Source organism: Hemiscyllium ocellatum, chromosome 27 (genome assembly GCF_020745735.1).
Source record: "Hemiscyllium ocellatum isolate sHemOce1 chromosome 27, sHemOce1.pat.X.cur, whole genome shotgun sequence".
Taxonomy (NCBI): Eukaryota; Metazoa; Chordata; class Chondrichthyes; order Orectolobiformes; family Hemiscylliidae; genus Hemiscyllium; species Hemiscyllium ocellatum.
Genome location: NC_083427.1, coordinates 12,159,657 through 12,179,325, shown reverse-complemented (window position 1 = coordinate 12,179,325; position 19,669 = coordinate 12,159,657). Strand labels below are relative to the sequence as shown.

At 46.3% G+C, this 19,669-nt stretch overlaps 1 long non-coding RNA gene across 2 annotated transcripts in view; it reads right to left on the bottom strand.

The window, feature by feature from the left end:
- The window catches only part of LOC132828734 (uncharacterized), a 64,681-nt gene that overhangs the window by 26,287 nt on the left and 18,725 nt on the right, over positions 1 to 19,669 (bottom strand). Inside the window, exons 3-5 of one of the 2 annotated variants that reach the window (XR_009646148.1) lie at positions 13,569 to 17,733; positions 12,749 to 12,856; positions 5,996 to 6,181 (exon numbers count right to left, since the gene is read on the bottom strand). This is a non-coding gene — a long non-coding RNA (uncharacterized LOC132828734). The remainder of the gene's footprint in view (positions 1 to 5,995; positions 6,182 to 12,748; positions 12,857 to 13,568; positions 17,734 to 19,669) is intronic. The other variant, XR_009646147.1, reaches the window with a different exon arrangement.

The following is a 19,669-nucleotide window of genomic DNA, read 5'->3' as shown; positions in this document are numbered from 1 at the left end:
TTAATTAGTAGTAGTTAATACATAATTGTTAAATATGTTGATAGTTACAGTTAAGCCAAATATTTTATTTTTATTGTGCTTGTATTTTAATTGTCATGGAATCCCTACATTCTGAACGCAGGCCATTCCGCCCATCGAATCCATACCGAACCTCCGAAGAGCATCCCACCCAGACTTGTCCCACAAGCCTATCCCTGTTAATCCTGTATTTCTCAGGAGTAACCCACCTAGGCTACACATCCTTGGAGAAAGTGAGGACTGCAGATGCTAGAGATCAGAGTCGAAAAGTGTGGTGCTGGAAAAGCGCAGCAGGTCAGGCAGCATCCGAGGAGCAGGAGAATCGATGTTTCGGGCAAAAGCCCTTCATCAGGAATCGCCATTTCCACCTCATTCCTGATGAAGGGCCGAAGGCCGAAATGTCGATTCCCCTGCTCCTCGGATTTGCTTTTCCAGCACCACACTTTTCAACTACACATCCTTGGGATACTAGGAAAAATTTATCAAGACCAATCCACCTAAACTGCGTACCTTTGGACTATGGGAGGAAACCAGAGCACCCAGAGTGAACTCAAACACTGGGAGAATGTGCGAATTCCACATAGCAGTCACCAGAGGTTAGAACTGAACCCAGGTCCCTGGCACTGAGGCAGCACAGTGCTAATCACGGAGCCACTGTGGCTAGTGAAGGAATAGTGTGTTTTCTTTCAAAAGGAAAAACATTCCTTGGACTCACAAAGCTGTTTACTTTTATGGGCTTTGGAGCAGACTGCTCTGTATTGCTATTTCAATCTCTCTTCATTCAAAAAAAATGACAAAACACACCTCTTAAAGCCATGGTATCGTCATAAGACATGATTTCCCATGCATAAAGTCATGCTGATCAGTCCTTGCCTCTCTAAATGCATGAAAATTCTTCATCTCAGAATCCCCTCCATCAACTGGCACGGTGGCACAGTGGTTAGCACTGCTGTCTCACAGCACCCGAGACCCGGGTTCAGTTCCTGACTCAGGCGACTGACTGTGTGGAGTTTGTATGTTCTCCCCATGTCTGCGTGGGTTTCCTCCGGGTGCTCCGGTTTCCTCCCACAGTCCAAAGATGTGCGGGTCAGGTGAATTGGCAATGCTAAATTTCCCGTAGTGTTAGGTAAGGGGTAAATGTAGGGATATAGGTGGGTTGCGCTTCGGCGGGTCGGTGTGGACTTGTTGGGCCCAAGGGCCTGTTTCCACACTAAGTAATCTAATCTAACCTAATTAACTTACCCAGGACTGACGTCACACTCACCAGTCGATAGTTTCCAGGCTTCTCCTTACAACCTCTCTCAAAAAAAGGATGCAATAGCCACCCGCCAGTCCTCCATCACCTCACCCGGTGACAACTGACGAGACAAATATCTCTGCCAGAGGCCCTGCAACTGATACCCTCGCTTCCCAGTTTCCTGGGATACACTTCACCACATTGTGGACATTTATCCACCTTTATATCAAACAGTCATAGAGTTCCGCAGCATAGAGACAGGCCCTCTGGCCCAAACTGGTCCATGCTGACTAAAAGGTCAATCCACGCTAACCCCATTTCCCTGCACTTGGCCCATATCCTTCTAATCCTTTCCTATCCATGTATTTACCCAAATGCCTTTTAAATGCTTTTAATGGACCTGCCTCAAACTCCTTCCACTGCAGCTCGTTCCATCTGCGTAACCCTCTCTGTGTAAAAAGGTTGCCTCTTGTGTTCCCTTTTAATCTTTCCCCTCTAACCTTAAACTGATGCCCCTCTAGTCCTCGATTCCCCAACCCTGGGAAAAAAATTGAGTGCATTCACCCTAACCATGCCTCTCATGTCTCATACACTTCTGTAACTGACAGGCCATCGAGTCCAGGCAACATCCTTGTAACTTGTTCCAGCTTAACAGCATCCTTCCTTTCGCAAAGTCACCAAAACTGAGCACAAGTGTGGCCTCACCAACGTTCTGTACAACTGCATCATAACTTCCCAACTTCTATACCCAATGACCTGACTGATGAAGGCCAGTGTGCCAAAAGCCACCTTCACTGCCCTGTCTACCTGGGACTCCACTTTCAGAGAACCGTGAACCTGAACTGCAAGGTCCCTCTGTTCCACTACACTCCTTAAGACCCCACTGTTCACCATAAAACTCCTCCTTGATTTGACTTTCCAAAATACAACACCTAGACTTATCTATATTAAACTCCATTTGCCATTTCTCGTCCCACTTCCCCAGCTGATCAGGGTCCTGCTGCAAATTCTGATAACTTACCTCATGATACCATTTACTTTAGTGTCATCTGCAAATTTACGAACCTTATGAAGGGCTTACCCCCAAAACGTCGATTCTCTGGCTCATCAGATGCTGCCTGACCTGCTGTGCTCTTACAGCACCACACTCTCCAGACTTACTAATCATGCCTTCCACATTCTCATCCAAATCGCTGATATAGACAACAAACAGCAATGGGCCCCGCACTGACTCCTGAGGTACTCCACTAGTCCCAGGCCTCCAGTCCGACAAACATCCTTCCACCATTGCCCTCTGCTTCCTTCCATCAAGCCAATTGTGTATCCAATTTGCCAGCTCCTCTGGGATTCCATGTGATCTAACCTTCCAGAGCAGCCTACCGTGTGGAACTTTATCAAAGGCCTTTCTGAAATCCATATCGACGACATTTACCAACCTGCCCTCGCCAACCTTCCTGCTCCTTTCAAAGAACTTTAACAAATTTGTGAGGCATGATCTCCCACGTCTAAAGCCATGCTGACTATTTCTAATCAAACCCTGTCTTTCCAAATGCACGTATGTCTTACGCAAGAAGATTCTGAAGCAATAACTTACTTATCACAGATGTTAGGCTTACTGCTCTATTCAAAGTCTGTGAGAAGGTTTGTAGCTCGGGTGCTCGTTGTTGTGGTTCTGTTCGCCGAGCTGGGAGTTCTTGTTGCAAACGTTTCGCCCCCTGTCTAGGTGACATCTTCAGTGCTTGGGAGCCTCCTGTGAAGCGCTTCTGTGCTGATTCCTCCGGCATTTATAGCGGTTTGAATCTGCCGCTTCCAGTTGTCAGTTGCTGTCCGCTGCAGTGGCCGGTATATAGGGTCTAGGTCGATGTGTCTGTTGATTGAATTTGTGGATGAGTGCCATGCTTCTAGGAATTCCCTGGCTGTTCTCTGTTTGGCCTGCCCTATAATAGTGGTGTTGTCCCAATCTAATTCATGTTGTTTGTCATCTGAGTGTATGGCTACTCGGGATAGCTGGTCATGTCGTTTCGTGGCTAGTCAATGTTCGTGGATGCGGGTTGTTAGCTGTCTTCCTGTTTGTCCTATGTAGTGTTTTGTGCAGTCCTTGCATGGGATTTTGTACACTACATTGGTTTTGCTCATGTACACCAACGTAGTGTACAAAATACCATGCAAGGACTGCACAAAACACTACATAGGACAAACAGGAAGACAGCTAACAACCCGCATCCACGAACATTGACTAGCCACGAAATGACACGACCAGCTGTCCCTAGTAGCCATACACTCAGATGACAAACAACATGAATTCGATTGGGACAACACTACTATTATAGGGCAGGCCAAACAGAGATCAGCCAGGGAATTCCTAGAAGCATGGCACTCATCCACAAATTCTATCAACAGACACATTGACCTAGACCCTATATACCGGCCACTGCAGCGGACAGCAACTGACAACCGGAAGCGGCAGATTCAAACCACTATAAATGCCGGAGGAATCAGCACAAAAGCGCTTCACAGGAGGCTCCCGAGCACTGAAGATGTCACCTAGAAAGGGGACGAAACGTTTGCAAGAAAAACTCCCAGCTCGGCGAACAGAACCACAACAATTACTGCTCTATATTTTCCAGCCCTTCTTGAATAAGGGCACAACCCCATCTGTGGCGAACGATGATGCAAAAGGATCAGCTGGGGCCCCTACAAATTCTTCTCTAGCCTCGTGTAGTATTCTTGGATATATTTGATTAGGAGACGGAGATTTATCCACCTTCATATACTCGAATGTGTCCAAAACCTCCTCTACTGTGAAACACACCGTCCCCAAGATATTACCACTAACTTCCCAGTGTTCCCAAGTCTTCCTGTCCTTCTCCACGGTAAACACAGAGGAGAAATATTTGCTGAGGACCTCGCCCATCTCCTGTGGTTCTGCACATACATGTCCACTTTGGTTCTTGAGGGGTCCTACTCTCTCTCTATTGTTTTTCCTTTAAATATGCTTAAAGAATCTCTTTGGATCCGCCCTAATCTTCTCAGCTAAGGTTATCTCATGCCCCCTTTTCACCCTCCTGATTTCTTTCTTCAGTAAACTCCTGTATCCCCTGCATGCTTCCAGCGATTCCCTTGAACGCAGCTACCTGCACCTGAGATACACATCCTCCTTTATTCTGGTCAAAGTTTCAGTATCTCGGGTCATCCAGTTCCCTATTTCTGCCAACCTTGCCATTCACGTACACAGGAACACGTAGAACTTGAACTATGTGGAATGATATGGAACCATTGGAAAAGGTGCAGAGGAGAGTTACCAGGATGTTGCCTGGTCTGGAGTGAAGGTCTTATGAGGAAAGGCTGAGGGACTTGGGTTTGTTCTCATTGGAGAGAAAAAGGCTAAAAGGGGATTTGATAGAGGCATACAAGATGACCAGAGAATTAGACAGTGACAGTCTTTTCCCTAGGATGATGACATCAGCCTGTACGAGGGGGCATAACTATAAATTGAGGAGGAATAGATTTAAGACAGATGTCAGAGGCAGGTTCTTTACTCAGAGTGGTAAGGATGTGGAATGCCCTGCCTCCCACTGTAGTTAACTCAGTCACGTTAGGGAGCTTTAAACAATCCTTGGATAAGCACAAGGACGATGATGGGATAGTGTAGGGGGATGCACTTAGATTAGTTCACAGGTTGGTGCAACATCGTGGGCTGAAGGGTCTGTTCTGCGCTGGATTGTTCTATCCAGCTATCACCCTTTTAAAGGCCTCCTACACGCTGGAACTCACGTTGCCTGCGAGAAAAAAACTACTCCAATTAACCCCGCAAGCCCCAGTCTAGTCCCATCAAAACTCACCTTGCCCCAATTTAGAACTTGAATCAGTTTTGGACCAGTTTTATCCAGATAGTTTAAGACCTCCTCCACTGTAATGTGGACTGCTTTCAAAACATCAACGTTTATTTCTCCAATTTCCCTAGCCTCCATATCTTTCTCCACAGTAAAAGCTGATGCAAAATATTCATTTAGCATCCGTCCCATCTCCCACACAAAAACAACCGCATTGAACTTTAAGAGGCCCTGTTCTCTCCCAGTTGCTCTTTTGGTCTTAACGTACCATTGTAGAACCTCTTTGGATTATCCTTAATGTTATGTGCGATGACTGTCTAATAATCCCGACTTAGCCCTCCTGATTGTCCTCTTAAGAATGCTCCTACATGCTTCAAGAGATTCCCTTGATCCCAGCTGCCTTTACCTATCATATGCCTCTTTTTTTCTGTTTGACCAGATCCTCAATATCTTTATTCATCCATTGTTCTCGACTCTTCCCAACCTTACCCTCCACTCGAACAGCTACATAATGCCTCTGAACTTAGCATCTAACTTCTGAAAGCCTCCCACTTGCCAGCTGTCCCACGAACAGTCTACCCCAGTCAAGGTTTGGAAGTCCAGCCTTCTACCATCAAAATTTGCCTTATTCCAATTGTGAACTTTACATTTTATACAAAGCTTCTCCATAACTATTTCAAAACTAATGGAATATTGAGCGCTGATGGGCACATGGGCCAATTAGCAAGTTTCTATGTTGCAATGACTATAACTCATTGCGGCAGCCTTGTCTCATAACAATCCCGCCAATGAAGGGATCACTCTGGTGAATCTGCCCTCTGGTGTGGTCCCAGAACTGGACACTTAATCCAAGTGTGGTCTAACTTGGACTTGGCAGACCTTGCTGCTTTTCCACTCACAACCATACCTGAAATGGGTTCCCACGGGAAAGTCTCTCTTTCTTCCCTGGTCAAAGACCGTTTGATAGTCGAGAGTGTGGCGCTGAAAAAGCACAGCGGGTCAAGCAGCATCCGCAGAGCGGGAGAATCGACATTTCGGGCATAAGCCCTTCATGAGGTGAACGATGACAGTCAGATCGGCCTCGTTCAGTATACTGCAAAAAAATAGTTTACAAAATTAAATCCAGCACCGTCAATGCAAGAGAGCAATTGGAAGGGAGTCTCACACTTATCATGGTTTGAGTTTGCTCTGTGCACATGCATCCCCTTCTGACTTGCAAACAGCCGCCCCTGATGCCGGCAGGTATTTTCCCCATTTGCTGCAAATGAGAGTTTAACGTGAATCCGCAGCCTCCATCCAATATCCAGGAAACATTTCATTCACACAGTCTCCCCCCTCTGCACTCGCCTACACCTCTCAGCTCCACTGCACCTGCACAGGAGTGTGACCATGTGACTTTCCATCAGCCCCCAGCCCTGCAATTGCTCCGACTGATTGGACAACCAACCCCACGCCCCTTCACCGATTGGCCCAGAGCTGCTGTCAATCAGCCAAGCCCCCATTGTTAGCTGTATCATTGCTGGGAGAGTGGGCAGGGGTCATGCTCTCTGACTGAACATCCTGACGGCAATTTGGAGACAGCAAATCTCCCGTCGCCATCAAATCCCAGCAGGATTCACTCCGCTCCCTCGGGAAATGGAATGTGTCGCTCCTTGGGTGCATGGAAGGATTTTACTTAGCGTTTAGCCAGTTGCTATTTCACACAGGGATCAACTTCTCTCATTCAAAGGTTAAAGAAAAATCACACAGCAGGTCATTAGCCCAGCAGGTCTATTTAGAGGCACCACATAAACCTGTTGGACAATAACCTGGTGTTGTGTGATTTTTTTTCTAAACTTTGTCCAGCCCAGTCCAACGCAGCTGCTCCTCCAGATCATGTTTCTGTTATTCAATCACACATAACAATCAGGTCAAGTCAGCCCGGCTTCTCGAGGGGAAAATCATGTTGACCAAATGGACAAGAATTCTCCGAGGTGGTAATGACCAAAATAGGCAAAGTGGAAGTACGTTTGGATTTTTTTTTTAAATGCTCCATAACAAGCTGCACATGGCTATTCAGTTAGAAAGGATGCATGGTGTTGGTGGTAGTATATTATCATGGACACAGTTGGCTAAGAAATAGTAGACAGAGCTATGGGGGATGGATGGCATTTGCAGGATGGCAACGTGCAACGTGGACCGCCACAATGCGGAGGCCATCGCTACTTAGATTCATGATTTAAGTGACGAAAATGAATTCCTTGCAACCTCTTTTATGGGATGACACAGACACCAATGGACAAGCAAGTGATAAGGTTGACAAAGAGTCTCCTGAAACTAGGCAGGAAGAACACAGGACAAGAGCCAGACTGCTGCGACCACTAGGACTCATAACAGCACACAAACCAACAGCCACTCTCAGACCACAACTCACCAGGACAAAGGACCTGATATCCAGCATGAGCAAAACCAATGTAGTGTACAAAATCCCATGCAAGGACTGCACAAAACACTACATAGGACAAACAGGAAGACAGCTAACAACCCGCATCCATGAACACCAACTAGCCACGAAACGACACGACCAGCTATCCTTAGTAGCCATACACTCAGATGACAAACAACATGAATTCGATTGGGACAACACCACTATTATAGGGCAGGCCAAACAGAGAACACCCAGGGAATTCCTAGAGGCATGGCACTCATCCACAAATTCTATCAACAGACACATCGACCTAGACCCTATATACCGGCCACTGCAACGGACAGCAACTGACAACCGGAAGCAGCAGATTCAAACCAGTATAAATGCCGGAGGAATCAGCACAGAAGCGCTTCACAGGAGGCTCCAAAGCACTGAAGATGTCACCTAGAAAGGGGACGAAACGTTTGCAACAAAAACTCCCAGCTCAGCGAACAGAACCACAACAACGAGCACCCACAAACTTTGAACACAGGACAAGAAAGGTTACACCCGAACCGTCGACTTCTCCACCTCCTGACACTGCCTGGCTTGCTGTGTTCTTCCAGCCTCCTGCCAGTCTGGATTCCAGCATCTGCAATTTTGTTTTTGTCTCAAAACAAACAGTCTACACCAGGCTATCGACAGGTTAAAAAGTGAGTGGGTAACAACCAGGCAGAAGGAATAGAATACACTTCTGCAGGATGAATAAAGGAGCTGGAAACCCTTCAAATGGGGAAATCCTCCAGAAAGCTGCATCACCAAGGGATTTAGGATTGTCAGGTATAAATCACAAAAAGCGAACATTTAGCAGATAACGGAAGACAAATGCAAAGTTTGCTTTTATTTCAAAGGGAATGGGGCATAGAAACAGATTTTTTTTCAGATTAGATTAGATTCCCTACAGTGTTGAAACAGGCCCTTCAGCCCAACCAGTCCACACCGACCCTCCGAAGAGTAGCCCACCCAGACCCATTTCCCTCTCATTAATGTACCTAACACTATGGGGCAATTTAACATGGCCAATTTGCTCTGACCTGCACAACTTTGGACTGTGGGAGGAAGCCGGAGCACCCGGAGGCTGGAATCGAACCTGGGCTGCCTGCTGAAGCTAATGAGGCAGTAGGGAGACCACAGCTGGAGTGCAGTGCACGGTCTACTTCTCTTGTTTGAGATACTTTGTTGTTAAAATCACTTCAATAAGTTTACTAGCTGGGCAGTGAATTTGCTTTTGAGCTCTGCTTCGTTATTCAGTGAAGTCACGGCTGATTGGAGAATCCTCTACATCACTCTGCTGCCTTTCAGCCATAATCTCGGATTACCTTTACCGATTAAAAATCCCTCTCAGCCTTGAATATTCTCACGATTTGGAGATGCTGGTGTTGGACCGGGGTGTACAAAGTTAAAAATCACACAACACCAGGTTATAGTCCAACAGGTTTATTTGGAAGCACTAGTGTTTGGAGCGATGCTCCTTCATCAGGTGATTGTGGAGGGCTCGATCGTAACAGAATTTATAGCAAACATTTGCAGTGTGATGTAACTGAAGTTATACATTGAAAAATTGATAGTCTGTTACACCCCTCATCTGTTAGAAGTGAGACTATCACTGCATTCTTTCATGTGTAAATCACAAAACCCTTTTTTTTAAAAAGTTGCATTCTCGGGTTAGCTGTTAACAATGGGTGATAGCTAGACAATATGTTGAAGGTGTTAGCCCCCTGTGTTCTCTGTCTATGACCTGATGTTTAGATTGATTCTAATCTAAAAAGTGAGATCGCGGAGTTTTACATAAATTCATGCAGTTTTTGAGCTCAGAGTTCTACATGAATGTAGTTCCCCTTTGGGGAACACTTCAGTGGTCCACGACATTCAGCCTCGGACCTTTGGGTGACCATCCTCCAAGGTGGGCTTCGGGACAGGCAGCAGAGGAAAGTGGCCGAGCAGAGGCTGATAGCTAAGTTCGGTACCCACAGGGAGGGCCTCAACCGGGAACTTGGGTTCATGTCACATTACAGGTGACCACCCTTGCACCACACGCAGATATTCCTACACACACACACTTTCACATACACACAGACGCGCACACAGACACCCACACACACCCATAAAGACACATACACTCCCACACACACACACATGCACCCCCTCACAGACTTAAGACACTCTGCACTCACTACACACACACACACACACACACACACACACACACACACACACACACACACACACACACACTTTCTCACACTCACAACCCCCACCCCAGACAGACACACACACAGACAGACAAAGACCCACATGCACACATGTATTTTGTGGGGTGAATTTGTATTGCAGAGTTACATTGCACGTTGCTCAAAAACTGCATGAATTTATGTAACACTCTGTTATCTCACTTATTAGATTAGAATCAGTCTAAACATCAGGTCATAGACAGAGCACACAGGGGGCCAACACCTTCAACATATTGTCTAGCTATCACCATTGTTAGCAGCTAACCTGGGAATGCAACTTTAAAAAGGGCTTTGTGATTTACACATGAAAGAAGTGAAACTATCACTGTATTCTAACAGATGAAAGGCTTAACAGGCAATCAATTTTTTCAATATATAATTTCAGTTACATCACACTGTAATTTTTTGCTATAAATTCTGTGTTACGATCGTGCCCTCCACAATCACCTGATGAAGGAGCGTCGCTCCGAAAGCTAGTGTGCTTCCAATTAAACCAGTTGGACTATAACCTGGTGTTGTGTGATTTTTAACTTTGAATATACTCAATGAGGAAGCTTCAACAGCCCTTTGTGGGTAAATGATTCTACAGATTCACAATGCCCAGAGAAAAGAAATTTGTCTTCATCTCTGTCTTAACTGTAAAATGCTCAGACATGCCCTCTCATCCCAGATCCTCCAGCAAGGGAAACAAACCTTTTTACAACCAACTTGTCACGCACCCAAGAAAATTTCATGTTTCAGTCAAGTCATCTCTTATTCTGAACTCCACAGAGTACAGGCCCGAACTATTCAGTCTCTCCTCATATTAAAATAACAAGGCGTCCTGACTTTTGTACTTCATTGCATTGCGTTTGCCCTCCCTATCACCGGCACATGGATGCTCACCTTCTGTGGTTTATGTAGGACTCTGAAATCTTTCTACTCTGCAGCCTTTCTCTGATTGGCATTCAGTTCCTCTGCTTCCCCGACAAGGTGCATCACCTCACATTTTCCCACAGCATATTGTATCTGCCATTTTCTTGCCGATAACCTTAGCTGTCCACATCTCTGCAAGCTCTGTCAACCTCAGTACCGTCGGTTCTGATACAGCGTGACAGTTCTGTTCTGATTTAAACTAACGGGGCAAGAGTCGCCTTATGGCCAGGACAGGTAAGGAACGTTCACATTCTACAAAAAATAATCCAAATTCTTCAATCACATTAAAGCCAATTCGCGTTGAAGATATACACGTTACAGCAGAACCGACTGTACATGCATCCCATCTATTCTGTCTCATCCACAAACTGGACTTTGGTACAATTACTTCCCTCATCCAAGTTATTCATAGCGATTGTAAATTACTGTGGTCAGTACAGATTCCTGTGGTAATCCACTAGTTACAGGCTGCCATCCTGAAAATGGCCACGATATCCCGACTCTGTTCTGTCAGTTAGTCGCTCCTTTATCCATGCTGATATGTTACACGGGCTCTTGTCTTGTTGAATAGCCTAATGTGTAATAACTTAGCGAATAACTTCTAGAAATCCAATTATATTACGATTACTGGTGCACATTTATCTACTCTGATTGTTACTTCTTCAAATTGTAATAAATCATTCCGGTGTAATTTCCATTCATGAAGCCATACGATCTCTGCTAGATTATTGTGTGCAATGCTGGTCTCCTTCCTATTGGAAAGATGTTGTGAAACTTGAAAGGGTTCAGAAAAGATTGACAAGGATGTTGCCAGGGCTGTAGGATTTGAGCTATACGGAGAGGCTGAACAGGCTGGGGCTGTTTTCCCTGGAGCGTCAGAGGCTGGGGGGTGACCTTATAGAGGTTTATAAAATCATGAGGGGTCTGGACAGGGTAAATGGGCAAAGTCTTTTCCCTGGGGTTGGGGAGTCCAGAACTAGAGGGCACAGGTTTAGGGGGAGAGGGGAAAAATATAAAAGAGACCTAAAGGGCAACTTTTTCACCCAGAGGGTGGTACGTGTATGGAATGAGCTGCCAGAGGATGTGGTGGAGGCTGGTACAATTGCAACATTTAAGAGGCATCCGAATGGGTATATGAATAGGAAGGGATTGGAGGGATATGGGCCGGGTGCTGGCAGGTGGGACTAGATTGGGTTGGGATATCTGGTCGGCATGGACGGGTTGGGCCGAAGGGTCTGTTTCCATGCTGTACATCTCTATGACTCGACTGAGGAGGCAGGGAGGCTGCAGATGGATTTCGACAGGTTCGGAGAATGGGCAAAGATGATGGGCAGGTGGAACACAACAGGGGAAAATGAGAGGTCATGTGCATCGGTCGGATAAAGAGAGGCACAGGCTACTTTCTAAACAGGAATAAAATTCAGAAATCTGAACTGCAAAGGAGCTTGGGAGAGCCAGCCCAGGATTCTCGGGCGGTAAACTAGTAGGTTGTTGGGAAGGCGAATAAACGTTAGCATTTATTTGCAGTCGACTACAATACAAAAGCAGGATGTATTTCGGAGGCTTTACCAGGCTCTGGTCAGACACATTTAGAATATTCAGAGCAATTTTGGGTTCCTTACCTCAAAGGATTTACCAGCCCTAGAGCCGTCCCAAAGGAGGCTCACGAGAATTATCCAAGGAATAGTGGGCGGCACGGTGGCACAGTGGTTAGCACTGCTGCCTCACAGCGCCAGAGACCCGGGTTCAATTCCCGACTCAGGCGACTGACTGTGTGGAGTTTGCACGTTCTCCCCGTGTCTGCGTGGGTTTCCTCCGGGTGCTCCGGTTTCCTCCCACAGTCCAAAGATGTGCGGGTCAGGTGAATTGGCCATGCTAAATTGCCCGTAGTGTTAGGTAAGGGGTAATGTAGGGGTATGGGTGGGTTTCGCTTCGGCGGGTCGGTGTGGACTTGTTGGGCCGAAGGGCCTGTTTCCACACTGTAAGTCGAATCTAATCTAATCTACAGGGGAGAAGACAGAAAGATCTTTCTTTTACAGCAACAAAGATGCTGGAGCTCACTGCTTACCCTCCAACGTCCCGAATGTCCAGGTTCTGATGAATCGAGGAACACCGTCGGACCTCAACGTGATGATTGGTTTTGGTTCGCGAATGCAAGTCCTCCACTTGCGACGTGCTGAAAAACGAAGTTATAGCCCTCAGTCCAGGATAGAGATTCTCTCCTTTGGCAGCTGTTACGCAGAGCCCAGCTCCAGCCCACACCCCTATGTCTGCCTCCCCCTCTCCCCACCGTTTCCCCCCTTTTACAATCCCCTTCGCATCACTCACTTGCCCAGACCCCATTGGTAGCAGCACTGCTGCTACCCAGGAGCATAGTCATGCGCATATAGATTAACCCTGCCCTTTGGTCATCCCTATTGGTTGGAGAACCAACCCCACCACCCCCCCTTAGCAATATTGGTTATGTGCCACCATCAATCAGCCAGGGGTGTGGAGGGAAATACGAGCATCCCTACCGGCTGCCCTGGATGAGTTTCCTGCATAGTACAGATAGTTGTTTTATTACACGACGGTTGCATCCTTGTGCAACCCTGCGTTGTAGATAAATCGCACTGTAGAAACAGGGCTTCAACTGTTGCCGATGCAACCGAACTGCAGCCAACACACGCTTTAGAAACGGTGTCCCCAACTCGTCAATCACGGTCCAGCAAACTTGCGTTAACTAAACACGGGTTACAGCAGACGGCTCAGGGGCGAGCGGCAATTCAGTGCACCGGAGCGGTCATCTCGCAGTTGAAAAACACGGCAAATCTATTCCCACTCCTCTGCCCGTTGCTCATAGACCCCACTCCCCAAAACCTTTCCTTAAAAAAAGTTAGATTCCAAACCTCTTCTAAGAACAACTGCTGAATCTCATTCCAGGTGCCATCCAGCCCATTCTGGCTCCTCAGTACTTGCTGAGTAAAATAATCTCCACATTTTTTTACCCTGCAACATTTGTCCACTCCCTGAAAGCTGTGCTTTATGAATGTTGCCTCGATGTTAACAGCTTCTGTCTCTCGCTGAAGATGAAATATCCTGGAAACAAATCTTCATCTGACTAAAACCACAGGTTCATTTTCTCAGCTCCAAGTCAAGTATCCTAGCTTCTGCTAGGTGTCCACAAACCAGAACCTACCTTACTTCTAATATATTCATGGGATGTGGTCTCTGTTGCCCAGACCAGCAGCGAAGGAGCTGGTGTACTGCTTCTTTGTACTGCTACAGTCTAGTTGCTGAAATAACGCCCACAGTGCTGTCTGGAAGGTAGCTCTGGGATTCTGATCCAGTGACAAAGGGGTAATGGTGATAAAGTTTCAATTCAGGATGGTTTTGAGGGGGATTGCAATTAATGATAGTAAAACTAATTTGTAACATGGTGGTAATCCCACTAACTTCTCAGTTGTAGTGGGTTTGGAACGTGCTGTTGAAGGAGCCTTAGTGAGACGGTGCACTGCATCTTAGACAGTACACGCTGCCCGCTGGTCATGAAGCAAGTGCATATTGCAGCTGCTGGAAATCCTGGATGGTGCCAGTTTCTTGAGTATTGTTGGAACTGTGAACATTTTACACTTTACAGCTGACTGATACTATTCCAGCAAACATTTTCTGCACCATCTCCAAAGGCCTGGTCATGTTTTCTCCAAGTGTGGTGCTCAGAACTGAATGCGTCATTTCAGCAGAAGATGATTCAGTGAATTAGAAAGAGAGTCAGGTTAACGACTTTAACTATTGGAGCAGCGTGGTGGTTCAGTGGTTAGCACTGCCGTCTCACAGCGCCCAGGGGCCTGGGTGCGATTCCCACTTCAGGGCAACTCTGTGTGTGGAGTTTGCACGTTCTCCCGTGTCTGTGCGGGTTTCCTCCAGTTTCTTCCCGCAATCCAAAGACGTGCACATTAGGTTGGATTGCCTGTGCTAAGCTGCCCATAGTGTTCAGGGATATATAAGTTAGGTGCATTAGTCAGGGGGTAAACATCATGTAGGGGAATGGTTTTGTACGGGTTACTCTTCGGAGGGTCGGTGTGAACTTGTTGGGCCGAAGGGCCTGTTTCCACACTTCCAGGATTCTAATTTCTATTTTCTTTTGTAATTCGTCCCTCTGCAAATAAAGGGATTTTTCAATACCTTTATCAACCAGTTATATTCAATGATTTGATTTATGACCATACAGAGCCAGGGTCACCCGGTTTCAAATTGCAGCGTTCAGCTTTGCAGCATCTCCCTATCCATCCTTTCAAACCTGATCATGGATTGGGAATCACTTTGGGGGGTTAAGAGGGAGTGAAACATCGAGAGACCAAAACGAAAGTACAGATATCTCTCAGTTTGTGCAGGTAGCATTATAAATAAATTGTGACACAGATTCGGAGGTTGCAATTGCAGATGATGGGAAATGTACACATGGAGCAATTTCATATGAAACACACTTGGCCAGGAATCAGCGAGCATAGGGTTGAGAGCTTAGAAAGACCAGGAGCAACATAGCTTTTTTTTTCTGATGAATGAGAGAGACTCGCTCAGGCTGCGTTGGAAACATCAAGTCAAAAGGTAACCAAATTTTAGTTGAGTTTCAGCAACAGATGAACTGGAGCAGGGTGCGTGGAGGGAGGGGGAAAACAGGGGAGAGATGTGTTGAAATATCCACAATTAGTGCAGATGTGGTATTATTGTCACAACTCAAAAAAGGTGAGTGTTCCTCAGGGGTCAGTGCTGGGTCCACTGTGGTTTGCTTTCTATATCAATGACTCGGATGAGAATGTACAAGGTACAATCCAGTAAGTGTGTAGATGACACTAAAATAGGCAGGATTGTGGACAGTGAGGAAGGTTCTCAGAAATTACCGCAGGACCTTGATCAGCTGGGGAAGTGGGCTGGGAAACGGCAAATGGGAGTTGAATATGGATAAATGTGAGGTCTTGCATTTTGCAAAGTCAAAATCAAGCTAGGAGATTGATGGTGAACGGTGGGGCCTTAAGGAAGGTAGGGAACAGAGGGAGGTTGGAGTTCGGGTGCATAGCTCTGTAAAAGTGGAATCACAGATAAGACAGGGAAGTAAGGGAGACTTTTGGTACACTGGCCTTCATCAGTCAGGACGTCGATTATAGAAGTTGGGAAGTTAAGTTGCAGTTGTACAGGATGTTGGTGAGGCCGCACTTGGAGTTCTGTGTTCAGTTTTGGTCACCTTGCTGTAGGAAGGATGTTATTAAACTGGGAAGAGTGCAGAAGAAATTTACAAGGATGTTGCCTGGACTCAATGGTCTGAGTTATAGGGAGAGGTTGGACAAGCGAGGACTTCTTTCTTTAGAGAGTGTAGGAAAATGAGGAGGGATCTTACAGAAGTGTAAAAGATCATGAGAGGCATGGATGGGGTGACTGTGCTCAGTTTTGGGGAAATCGAGGAGTAGAGGGGCATCAGTTTAAGATTAGAGGGGAAAGAATAAAAGGGAACCTGAGGGGGCAACTTGTTTTTATATGGAGAGGGTGGGACGCATATGGAATGAGCTGCCAGCGGAAGTGGTTGAGGCGGGTACATTAACAACATTTAAAAGGCATTTGGACAAGTACATGGATAGGAAGGATTAGAAGGATATGGGCCAAGTGCAGGGAAATGGGATTGGTGTAGATGTACATTTTGGTCAGCGTGGACTAGTTTGAGCTGAAAGGGCCCGTCCCTGCTATAGGACTCGATGACACGGAGGTTGTGAACAGACGTATTCAAAATAGGTTCCTGGGGAGAGGCAGACGCTCAGTATTTACAGAACAGAATTTGTAATGGCGACTCAAGCCAGTGACTTTGGTCATCCCCATTTCAATTGGAGGGTATTTGTGTTCATCCAATACTGAACGTGACAGAAGTACTTTGGTAACTGGGTAAATCTTAACTTGGAGGAATGGAGCACTGACTTATTTGACTTCTACCCCGAAAAATCAACACTGGGCTGGAGCTGATGAACAAACAGGCCCCAGTGAACATGCTTCAGTTTTGTGTATGATGACAGAAAATCCAATCACTGTCATTACTGGTGAACTTGGCGGTGTCTCAGCAAAGCAGTTGAGTGAGTGAATCCCTTCGCACACTCCGAACAGGTGAACGGTCTCTCCCCAGTATGAACTTGCTGATGGGTCAGTAGGTTTGATGACTGAGTGAATCCCTTCCCGCATTCAGGACAGGTAAAGGGCCTCTCCTGAGTGTGTACGCGCTGGTGTACGATGAGGTGAGAGGACCACCTGAACCCAGTCCCACAGTGAGAGCACTTGAACGGTTTCTCGTCCGTGTGAACCCGCTGATGGGACATCAGTTCTCGGGAACTTTTGTAGCACTTCATGCACTCTGGGCATTTGAAAGGTCTCTCGTCGCTGTGCACGCGTCGGTGTTTCAGCAAGTTGGAGGAATCGGTGAATGACTTGCCGCACTTGGAGCAGATGAATGGTCTCTCCCCGGTGTGAACCCGCTGGTGTTTCAGCAGGTCAGATGACTGAGTAAACCCCTTGCCACACTCTGAGCAGCTGAACAGTTTGTCTTCTGTCTGACCATGTCGGGGAGACTCCAGCTCAGATGGGGATCGGACTGCTTTGCCGTGTCCCCCACATTTCAATATATTCTCCTCGGCGTGACGGCACTTGTGCCTTGAAAGGTCGGATGATCTGGTGAAACACTGTCCACACGTACAACACGTGTACGTTTCCTCCGCTCTGTGAACAGAGCTTTTATTTTCCATTGTTAAATACCCAATGATTGCAGGTTACAATAATTTTATCTGCGAGGTACTGACGTGATGATTGGTTTCAGTTGCCCGACTGCAAATCCACTTGTTCTTATAAACCAGATGATCAACTGAAGTCGCGTCTACACACAGAGGACATGCCTTCTTTCCCATCACAGGGAATGCACATTTTTTTTGTCATGCTGAAAATTTAATTACGTTCAGGTTCTGATACACTGAATATCTCTTTCAGGTTGTTGGCGTGATGTTGCGTTAGATGTTCCCACATGGAAGTCTTCCATTTCCATCCCTCGAAAAACAAATATAAAACAGAGAGAAGGCAATGAAAACGAGACCACAAAAATAAAACAGCAAGTTGTGGAATGGAGCTGGACCAATCTGGTCACTTGTGAGACCGATGCTGGGACAAAGAGACCATCAAAGTTGGACTTGTGATTAAAAACTCAACAAATTCACTAACTCCCTTCAGGGTAAGGAACCTTGTCACCCAATCTGGACCCAAACAACAAGACAGGACGTGAGAAAAGACACTGGCAAATATAATAAAGGAAAATCTAAATGCATCTTTCAAATTATTGTTAGAGACTTGGCCAGACCACTCAAAACATTCTTAAGCAGGCAGCCCTGACCGCAACTTTGCAATTTGTTTCGGGAAGTGTACAGTGAATATTACCTGGAATCAGTTAGCAGGGTCGACTACCAGGTTTTAAAACAGACAAATAAATGTATTCACAAAACTACACAATGAAACACAAAGAACAGAATAGAGGACACCCACAGAACTCAGACTATCCCAAACAAGACTTTGAAGGCCTTACGAGGAAAGGCTGAGGGATTGAGGCTGTTTTCATTAGAGAGGAGGTTGAGAGGTGATTTAATAGAGACATACAAGATAATGAGAGGGTTAGATAGGGTGGACAGGGAGAGCCTTTTTCCAAGTATGGGGACGGCAAACACGAGGGGACACAACTTTAAAGTGAGGGGAGTTAGGTATAAGACAGATGTCAGAGGGAGTTTCTTTACTCAGAGAGTAGTAAGGGTATGGAATGCTTTGCCTGCAACGGTAGTTGATTCGCCAACTTTAAGTACATTTAAGTCATCATTGGACAGGCATATGGACGTACATGGAATAGTGTAGGTTAGATGGGCTTCAGATTGGTATGACAGATTGGCGCAACATCGAGGGCTGAAGGGCCTGTACTGCGCTGTAATGTTCTATGTTCAAAGTTTGGGAGAAGATTTGTAGCTCGGGTGCTCGTTGTTGTGGTTCTGTTCGCCGAGCTGGGAGTTTTTGTTGCAAACGTTTCGTCCCCTTTCTAGGTGACATCCTCAGTGCTCGGGAGCCCCCATTTGAAGCGCTTCTGTGCTGATTCCTCCGGCATTTATAGTGGTTTGAATCTGCCGCTTCTGGTTGTCAGTTGCTGGCCGCTGCAGTGGTCGGTATATAGGGTCTAGGTCGATGTGTCTGTTGATAGAATCTCTGTGGATGAGGGCCATGCCTCCAGGAATTCCCTGGCTGTTCTATGTTTGGCTTGTCCTATAATAGTGTCGTCCCAGTCGAATTCATGTTGTTTGTCATCTGAGTGTGTGGCTACTAAGGATAGCTGGTCGTGAACACCAACTAGCCACGAAACGACACGACCAGCTATCCTTAGGAGCCACACACTCAGATGACAAACAACATGAATTCGACTGGGACAACACTATTATAGGACAAGCCAAACAGAGAACAGCCAGGGAATTCCTAGAGGCATGGCACTCATTCATAAATTCTATCAACAGACACATCGACCTAGACCCTATATACCGGCCACTGCAGCGGACAGCAACCGACAACTGGAAGCGGCAGATTCAAACCGCTATAAATGCTGGAGGAATCAGCACAGAAGCACTTCACAGGAGGCTCCCAAGCACTGAGGATGTCACCTAGACAGGGGACGAAACGTTTGCAACAAAAACTCCCAGCTCGGCAAACAGAATCACAACAATGTTCTATGTTCAATGTTAATTACGTTGTTCAGAATATACATAACAGTCCCAGTAAACAAACCCCTTAAAAATGAAACTAAGGCTTACAGGTGTAAGTTAGAAGGGCAGAAGGAGAGAGAATCTAGTAGCCTGTTTCCACACAGCCCACTGCTGAACTCCGAAATCAAGTTCTGAAATGAACTGCTCAGCTGGAGAGCTGACCAAGCCCTCACGACTTATACAGGTTAGTTCTTTTA